Source organism: Pocillopora verrucosa, chromosome 8 (assembly GCF_036669915.1).
Source record: "Pocillopora verrucosa isolate sample1 chromosome 8, ASM3666991v2, whole genome shotgun sequence".
NCBI lineage: Eukaryota > Metazoa > Cnidaria > Anthozoa > Scleractinia > Pocilloporidae > Pocillopora > Pocillopora verrucosa.
This window is the reverse complement of record NC_089319.1, coordinates 20,659,577-20,668,917: the sequence shown is the minus strand read 5'-3', so window position 1 is coordinate 20,668,917 and position 9,341 is coordinate 20,659,577. Positions and strand designations below refer to the sequence as shown.

The window sequence follows — 9,341 nt, the reverse complement described above, 5'->3', positions numbered from 1 at the left end:
CTTCTTTTGTAGGGATTTTAGTAAGATATATTGATGTGTGAATAAAAGGCTACCAATTATTACAAAAAAAATTAACACCGAAAGAGAATTCTGTAATTGGGGAATGGCAAAGTGTTCGGGGAATCCCCGAACAGACCTCCAGCCGTTCGGTTGTTTTTGGTTTTGATCGGAACGGTTCAAGTGTACCTTTCGGAGACTTCCGGATCCCGAAGTGAAGCTTCCGAAGACCTCCGGATCCCGAAGCACAATCGAGCCTTTAGAAAAACATTTCAAAATGGCGACCAAGATGGCGAACATTGTGGCCCATAGATGTTTCGGAAACTCTGTCGCTCTCTAGTACTCTAGGGGTCGTTTGTGTTAGAAATCTTAAAATTACCTGGGAAGAACATGGAGGTAAGAAACTGTTAACTGTAAGGAGGTGTTGCCTGTATCTGTTGTGCATCCTTCTATTGGGTTTAGTGTGAGTTCGGACCAGTCTAGTGTAGGTGTTAGCTTTCATTTTAAATCTTTATGCGTTTGTTGACTGGCAGCAAAGCTACGTATTTCTTTCGTCGCCGAGTAGGTGTTAATTCAGTTCCACGCTTTCTTAACTCAATATATTTCGGGCTAAGCGTGAGAAATTGAAATCGTTTTTGAAAAATATCAAATTCTCCATCAAGATGCAACTAAATTGTTAGAGAATCTTTCTTTTGTTCAGTAACCTGTGTTAAGTTCCAACTTTCAAAAGTTGTGAGAAAGGGACATTTGTAAGAAAAGTATTTGTTAGCTTAAGTTAAAATCATATTTCGTAAAGGAATTCATGATTTTGTTCTCTAAAAAGAATTCAGGTGAAGCATTGCCTTATTATCAAAAGTCCTAATATGGAAAGTTAACCATGGACAAAAAAATTTATCACAAAGTTCTTTCATTTTTTAGTGAGACTCATCTTGTACGGGTAGCATATCATTACAGGCCTAGTTCACAAGAAAAAGCTCTCTAGTCTTACTTGTACATTTTATTTAATTTTCTGTCCAGCAATTAATTGTTATTTACACAAGTCATGCAACAAAGATTTCCAGTGAGAAAATGGCTGATATGCATTTTATAAGAATTGTATTGTTCATCATTAAAATATAGTGAAGTATGATTGCTTCACTGTTCGATTTCCCATATTAGAACAAACTGCTACAACAAAATGACTCAAGAAATGAAAAGCTATAAGATTTTTGAGTTTAAATAAATTATAATGGTTTTCTGTCCTTGCACTACTCAAAAAGAATACAACAACTCTTTTCAATTTTTCCTCAAGGATGTCATTTAAGAGGGCCTTATTTCTGCAATACAGTAATTAATTTCAAAATCAGTTGAGCAGAAGATTTAATTTGCTCAAGATTATTTATTGTGCATTACACACTTAGCAAATGTTACATTTTGAGCACACTTTACTCAATGAATCCTTTAGAAATATCAATAAATTTATGATTTACAGATTGTTGTACAAAATTAGACACAGTAACTTAACAAATCATGTTGTTGCTGTTCTTTTTTAGATTTCTACCATGCAGCATTCCCTTCAGTTTAATGTTTCAGACCTACATACATGTAGGTTGCATTTACAAATATTTATCAGTTGGACAGTTATAGTAATTGTCTTTAAAATGGTATGTATTAAATAATCTTTTTAGTGCATTTTCATGATTATAGTGTCTGTGGAACCCACTGAAAGTAGCTTTTCTTTGGACCTATGTAATGTTCAAAACATTGAATAAGGTGTATTTATTTAGGAAAATGGTAACTTTATTTTTCCTCCATGTTTTTGCTATAACTGGATCTCTTTTCATGAGCTTGTCTTAGGGAATTTCATTAGAGACTTTCTTGAAGTTGGCTGAGCACTCAACAATTGCTTCATTTATTTCCTTGTGTTGCTTTAGAACCTGTTCTTGAATGTGTGCTAGGTGATTTAAGAAGTGTTCTCTGTGGTATCTTGAGCTTGAATTTTTTGTTGCATTTTTTAAAAATTTTTCATCTGACATAACATCTTTGGTTGTGCCAAGAATCTTTGAAAGAGCCTTTGCTGTTTTGCATAATGGTAAAAGATCTTCAGATAACTTTGGATTCTTAGCCACTGATTCACCTGTATCATTTTGCTCTGTTTCACTTAGCTTTTGTGGTTCTAGGATCAGATCATTTTCCAGGTTTTCCTTGCTGTCTTGTCCATTAATCAAAAGAGCTGTATCTCTAGCTTCCTCTTCAGGTTCACTGTCACTCTCGAATGACTGTTCTTGTACTGGCAGATTCTGTTCCATGTATTCTTCTCCTTCTTGAGATTCTTCATCTATTTCTCTGTTGCTGGAAAGGCAGAAATTTGATAAAATCCACTTGCAAGTGTTGTCATGAAATCTGGTAGCTGGGATTTTTATTTTGCTTTCAATACATTCTTCCCAGCAGTGTTGAAGGAACAGTTTCTGTATTTTGATATTGGAAGAGTGGAAGTGGTGAAGGGAAGGTCCTTTCTCTCTGAACTCAATTTCCTCAGGACCTTAAAAGAACTCAATACAGTCTTCCTCCTCAATTTCTCTCCACCAAACTCCTCCTTCTGGTATGAGGAAGTGAGCAATAGACTTAAGGTGAGCCTCCCAATGCCCAGCATGTTTGTTGATGACATCCTTGGGTAAAACTGTGTTTTCCAGCTTTGGTGGGGCTTTGCTCATGTTGCTGATTTCCTTCTCTTGTCTGATGAAAGCTGTGTTTCCTCCTGAAGTCTTCTTTGCTTGCATGTGCAGAACTGCATTGCACACTAAGCTTTCAACTCAGTTGTTTGAGGTCTTCTTGGTGATGTCAGTCAGCTCTTCAAACAACCTCTCAAACATTTCTGTGTTTACTTAGTTGAACAGTGTGAAGCAAGACGGAGAAGAAAGGTGGAATGAGATACACATGCATGGAAGTAGATGCCAAAGAGCTTTCTGCTTGTTAGGGCTCTAGTTGAGGTGATTACTTTTCGGCACAAAATTGCATGCCTCCAACACAGGTTATGCAACCTATATATCAACTTTAGTGACCTCTTTCTGTCCTGGGTTTAAAACATTTCCACCATTTCGCACAGGGTGACCAGCAAAGCTCTCGCATCATGGGTTATTCTCTGTTAAAGGGCTCTAGTTAAGTAGATAAGTGTCTTAACCTCTCGCTTTTTCTCTTTGTTGAGTTGAACGGCTATTATTTCTTTAAGTTTAATCAGTGTATCAAGGTCAGAAATGTGTTGTGGGATTTCTTCCAGAATGTTTTTTATGTGATTCATGGAGCAGTGAAGAGCTTCAAAACACACTACCTCGTAGCAATGGAGGTTGAGACTTTCCACAGTAACACTCTCATCCCCAAACAACAGTGCTGGAATTCTTTTTGCTCCTCCAAGTTCTTCATTTAAAATTTGTGCAAGTTCTGGTCTGGTATTGTTTTAATCTCCGAGTCCTGTTGCTTCAATTTCAGCTTGTAACTCATTGACCTTCAGAACTTTAAATGGGTTCAAGAGTTGCTCTGCCTCTTTTCCTTTCCTTCTTGCTAACACCAGTTGTTGCCGTCTGGTCAATGTTCTGTACTTTCTTTGGGCCATGAAATTTAGATCGTGGCACATGCTTGAGCGCCCATCACAACCTGAGCAAGCATAATGCCCTCCATACTGATTTCCACATTCAAAGTTTACTGTAGGGTTGTCTCCATTCATGAATCTCATCTCATCTTCTACTTCAAAATCCTCCTCTGTTTTTACTTTTTGGGTTAAATTTACTAAATCATCATGTCTGGCTGGGACAAATTTTATCTTATCTTCAATACTGGAACTGCTCTGCACCAGCAGAGTGTTTACGCTGGTGCGTAAACGCTGAAGCGAGCGCCGATCGCAATGAGTGAAATAAAACATCATTCACAAATTTAAAAAGTATATTTTCCTTCTTATACTCATCAAAGGTGGTCGAGGTAAGTTCGAAGTTTCGAAGAAATCATTAACTGCGATGCGAACACCAAATTGTTTACATTCCGCTTCGTAAACATTCAAGGGAGCGATGATTGCAATGAATAAATTGGGAGTCAATATCAATGAGTATTCGCTTCGTGACTTTGCTTCACGTGTTTCGATGCCTTGTGTAAGTGATATTTTCCTTCCCAGCTGATTTATCAACAACTCAAATCAAGCAAATCTACTGCCACTGCTCGATATTCGATAAATTCGCTAAGCGACGCGACATGCGTGAGTGTAACATGATAGCTTTTTTATTGCGTAAATTTTCCGTTTTCGACTCGTCGCTTTTCAAACCTAAAGGTTCTTTGTCTTACACAACAACGTAATACAAAGGAAACGTATAGCACTGAATAACAAAGGCACACGAGTCGCGCATTTTTTTTGACCGTGCGCGAAAAAATATCGTATATTCGCGTGTGACCACTATGCGTCTGAGCGTATGAAATTCGTCTGCGCCGCAAACATATACACTAGGGGTACCGTAAAAAGAAGGCCTCTCCACCGCTGCCTGGACATCAACATCTTTTCCATACTGAACTCTGGCTTCTGCATCAGAGAGATGAATTGCTGGGTCATACATCTCTCTGCCTCAAAAGAAGATGTGAGCAAAATTTGAAGGGGTTGAATGGTCGTGCGAAATCAGCCAATGCCTCTTCTGCTGAAAGCTTTCCAGTCTTTGTTTGATTTCATCGTGTGTTCCCTTTATATCCTCACTGATCTTTTTTTAGCTCTACACGAATCTCGCTTTCACTGAGCTCTTCATAAAATGCATCGTTTTTTAATCGAAGGAGGTCTTTGTTTTTAATTGAGGCTTCTTTTTAATGTCTTGTAAGGAAATTTTTCTTGCTTGCAAGTGACATTTCCTCTGCTCTATCTCTCCCTGTGTATTAATAGCCAATTTGGTGATCTCTCTTTCTTTCATTGGCTCTCCTCTATTCCCCTCATGGATGCTTTGCTTGAGTTGTTTACTTAATCGCATCACAGACACGGAAATTTCTCCAGCCTTTTGCTTCCTTATAGCTCTGTGTACCCTGAATCCTGGAAAATTAATCAAAACCTATTGTTACAGGAGGCTAGGGAAATGATAAAAACCTATGAAAGTATTATTATATTCACCATTGACTTCATTTATGCGGCATTCTTATTACTTTAGTCCTACTTCTTCTAATGTTTTACTAATTCATAGTCTAATTAAACTGTAGAAAATAATAATTAGAAGTATTGCAAGTACTTCTAAATTCTAAATTTTAACTCCTAAATCTTATTGTTCTTCAATAAATTTAAATGTCCTTTAATCCTTAAACAGCAGCAAATATTTAACTCTCCATGGTTGGCTTAGTTACAAATTTCACACTTTTTACCTGTAAGGCCATCCTTTGAATTGAGATGCACTTCGGGCTCAAATCAGGCAAAGTTGACTTCTTTTGACTTTAGAAAGGCCTTGACTAATTGCCCTTTATCACCAGGTGTCGAGTCACTTCCCTTGGTTTTGATGTTGTACATTCTGGCTTTTTCTGACCAGTTTGGAGGACCATCAGGCCATGACTCTAGGTCAGCTAGTAGCTGGTCCAACTTTCCTTCTATGTTATTAGATGAAGCTGAAGCTGACCTTTGGTGGACCATTCTTTGGACTTGTCTTGAAGTGTAAGACTGACGAAGGCTAAGGTGAACAGCATTGTCATTTTATGACATTCTGAACTCTAGTTCTTGTTTTGTTTGCCTTTGCTCATTTCTCTTCATTTTTTCAGTCTTTTCGACAGGTTAAGGGTTCTTTTGAAGATCAGCCTCAGGGACAAGCACTAGAATGTCACTAAGTGATTTTTGAAAGTTTTCTTTGCATTTTTCATAGTAAGTGGCATATATTTCTTCCCCAATGCTTTTTAATTTCCTTTTTGTGACCTTAGGTTCCCCATCTTATTTTGATAGATTCTAAATAAATTGAAACCAGTCACTTGACAATCTCGTGGAAAAGTTTACCGATAACAATTCCGCAGTCACACGCACAAAGTAACTAGGTTTGCTCAGCAATACTGGCATTGGGGCCCAATACCAGTAAGCACATTTCCTCTCGGAGGAACATTTTTTCCCCTTGCTACAATTCATCGAGATAAATTTCTTTTCACGCGCTCCCGCGCGAGATAAAAAAAAAACGAGCTGAAGCAGGATCGCGCGCGTTTTTCTCGAATTTATCTCGCGTTATTCCGTATGAATATTCACGTAACGCTGATAGTTTGTTTCTCGTTCCAGAAGCTCGCGTTTCATGCAAAAGACTTGAAGACAGAATGTTTAGAAATATTTAACGTTTTCAAAATCTGGAATAAATCTAATCCTGTTGCTGTTTTATATTTTCCCTTTGTGTTTTTAGACAAATGCAGCTCACGGAAGGACGAACAAAGAAGAGTAAAGATCTGTTATTTGGTTTACAGACTTCATCACAAAACAGATAGATTTAAGTTAGAATGGAACTTTTGGTACTTGTATATCTTGAATTGTATCAATGTTTATAGTAACATAGAGATCATAGACTAGAATCACCGGCTGTTAGACTCTTAAAAATTGGCTGGAAAGCTGTTTACACACAAGACATTGTTGACGCGAATAAGTTCCGTTGTTTTGAGCTGCACTGGTCAGCCTTTCGGTAGTGCTTTCTTTGATTTGTAAACCTTCAGATAATACCTAAAAATTTGTTCTATTTACACTTTGTTAAAACATGAATAAGAAAGTAAATGACCAATAGGTCATTGCGTTTCAGGATTTATAAATACTTGCAATTACATTGTGTTCTGTTTTTGTTCCTGATCACGACGGTCGCGACCGGTCTGACCGCACTGGCCTTTTTCGCAGATGTGAATAGTTTCCTTTTAAAAGTCTTTTTTTGTGTAAGGATTTTAGTCAATTATATTGATGTTTGAATGAAAGGCTAACAATTACTCAAAAACAAATTCAACGCCAAAAGAGAATTCGCCCTTGGTTCTCTGTAATGGGGGAATGGCATTGTGTTTTAACGCTTGGTGGGAATCCTCGAAAGTGAACTCAGCCGTTGATTAGTTTAAAATATGTCCCTTTATTCTGTTTGATTCCATAATTTCCTCTGAGAGTAAAATGTCACACATGGACGGTTTTCAAAGTAGAGAAGCTAGAAACTTTACTTCAACCGTGTGTACTCAGCCTGAAAAACACATGCCCTATGATTTACCAGTAGATGAATTCAAGCATCTGAAAGCCTACGCAGTACGAAATCGATTTCGTTTTACGTAACATCTCCACGAATATTTCACGTAACGATGCGCGGAGTAGCCACGCGCAATGGGCTTGTAATGAAAAATCTTTAATATAACTTACTGTCATTTCTTTGGCCAAATGTTTGTCCAAAGGGCATTGAAAGCAGCATGCAGTATGTTTATCAATCACAGTCAACATCAAATCGAATTTAGTGCTCTTGTGTTATAACTATTCAGTAACAAATTGACTCGATAAGCAACAACGATAATCACACCGATGAAGACTTGACAAACAGTCATTGTGAAGTCGAGTTATTCACCTGACATTTCCATCTCAAGGGTTTTGATCGAAATCCTGAAAAATTCAATAGCAAAAGAGTACTTGTACTGTTTGTTAAAGAGAGAAGTCTAGAATAAATATAAACCAATGTAACTGGCGTGACATTCAGACAAGCAATCAAGTTATCATGTAAATGAGCTGTAGTAAAAAAAGGGGAATCCCCAATATGGCACTCGTAGACGAGACTGAAGTCGGTGAATCGCAATGTACTTTGCTGTGGATGGTTGTTTGGATATCGCCCTTAATTTTAATTTAAGACTTAATTGGGCCGATGGACCAGCTGATATATTAATAGTTTCAGAAAAACGAGAGCATCTTAGAGTTGCGTTTAATTCTTTGCTATTTCATAGTTAATTTCTAGTTGTGATTATTTTTTCATACGGAATGTTCAAACGCCTTCTTAGATTTCAACCTAGTTTGATGGAGCATAACACCATTATTTCGTCAAACTCATTTGTGTTGCTCCAACCGAGTGTTTGTGCAGGGTTGAGCCTAGCTCCTACCAGCGAAGATAGTTGTGTTGTGACCTAACAGGAATTTGCAGAACTATTACATAACCAAATCAGTCGATGGATTAGGCTAAGTCGACTTCGTATAAAACCTGTAGCTCTAGCTAGTAGTATTATAGAAGTTTTCCAATATCCTACCGTCCAGAGTAGAGTCAGATTGGGGTGATGTATATTACGGCTAATGGTTAAAATTATGACCATTTTACGGCTAACAGTTGTTTTTTCCGTTGCAGTAAAAAGAAAACAATTTTAGGGTCAACTTTTTTTTACAATTGACAGTTAGAATTTGCAGTCAATTTTTCCGCCTAACAGTCAAACGTGTAAGTTAAAAGAAAATGTCTATGGCTTGTTCAATAAAGTCACTTGACTACTAATAACTCGAAAATTATGTTATTGGAATAGTCCTTTCTAGTAAACCTCGCTTGTTCTTCTTTTCGTTAGGATTTAGATATAATATTCATGCGATTTTTGTGAAATACTAATGCTGAGCGAAGGTATTTTAAAAATAGGAGCCTCACAACTCGCTATGACGCACTTCGCGTGTCCGTATGACGCACATCGCATATCTATTGACGCACGCCGCATGTCCATTGACGCACGTCGCATAGCTAATAATGTTTGGAAACCGGAAGTCAGAATTAGCCAATGGCAGAACGCATAAAATGGTCCAAACATGGGTATAAGTAGGTTGTATCTGGAGAAGCATCCTTCAGCTTTAAAAAAACTACGATGCAGAAATTTGCAAAGATGTGTCTCCCTCAAGATATTTGGTTGTATGTATTGTCCGCTGCCATCGGTGGCTTAATATCATTTCTGGTGACAAAACTGTTGAATTCATCTCGCAATAACGCAAAGAGGAGGCAGAAGATACCGAAGGAACATGACGAAAGGCTGAGATAGAAGACGTTAGTATTCAGGTCAGTAAAAGCACTCCTCTAAAACAGAACAAAAAATAATAGATTAATAGCGAAACTTGAAGTGTGTTTAAGCTGCAATGGCGCGCATCTTTCTGAAACTTTTAATTTCAATTAGAGGTTTTATTGACTACTGCGGCGTAAGTCTGGATAAAGTCGAGTACGATTCTTCAAAAAGTAAATATTTGTTCACTGCCCCGGATTTTAAACAAATCGTCTCTTAAACTGTTCCACAGTTTCATAATTCTTGGATATTTTTCTGAAAATTAATTCATTGAAACAAAAAAATATCGAAATTCTATGAAAACGAGTCACACATGAAACCCTTATCATAGTGTTCTTTTACTTTTACAACACGGTCGCGGC

General features: G+C 37.5%; 1 long non-coding RNA gene across 1 annotated transcript; it reads left to right on the top strand.

Moving 5' to 3' along the window:
* The first annotated feature begins 281 nt into the window (after positions 1–281).
* On the top strand, positions 282–8,438 carry LOC131782628 (uncharacterized). The gene is made up of 5 exons (XR_009340050.2): positions 282–393; positions 1,530–1,640; positions 5,458–5,656; positions 5,740–5,839; positions 6,357–8,438. It is a non-coding gene; the product is annotated as an uncharacterized lncRNA (long non-coding RNA).
* The last annotated feature ends 903 nt before the right edge of the window (positions 8,439–9,341 follow it).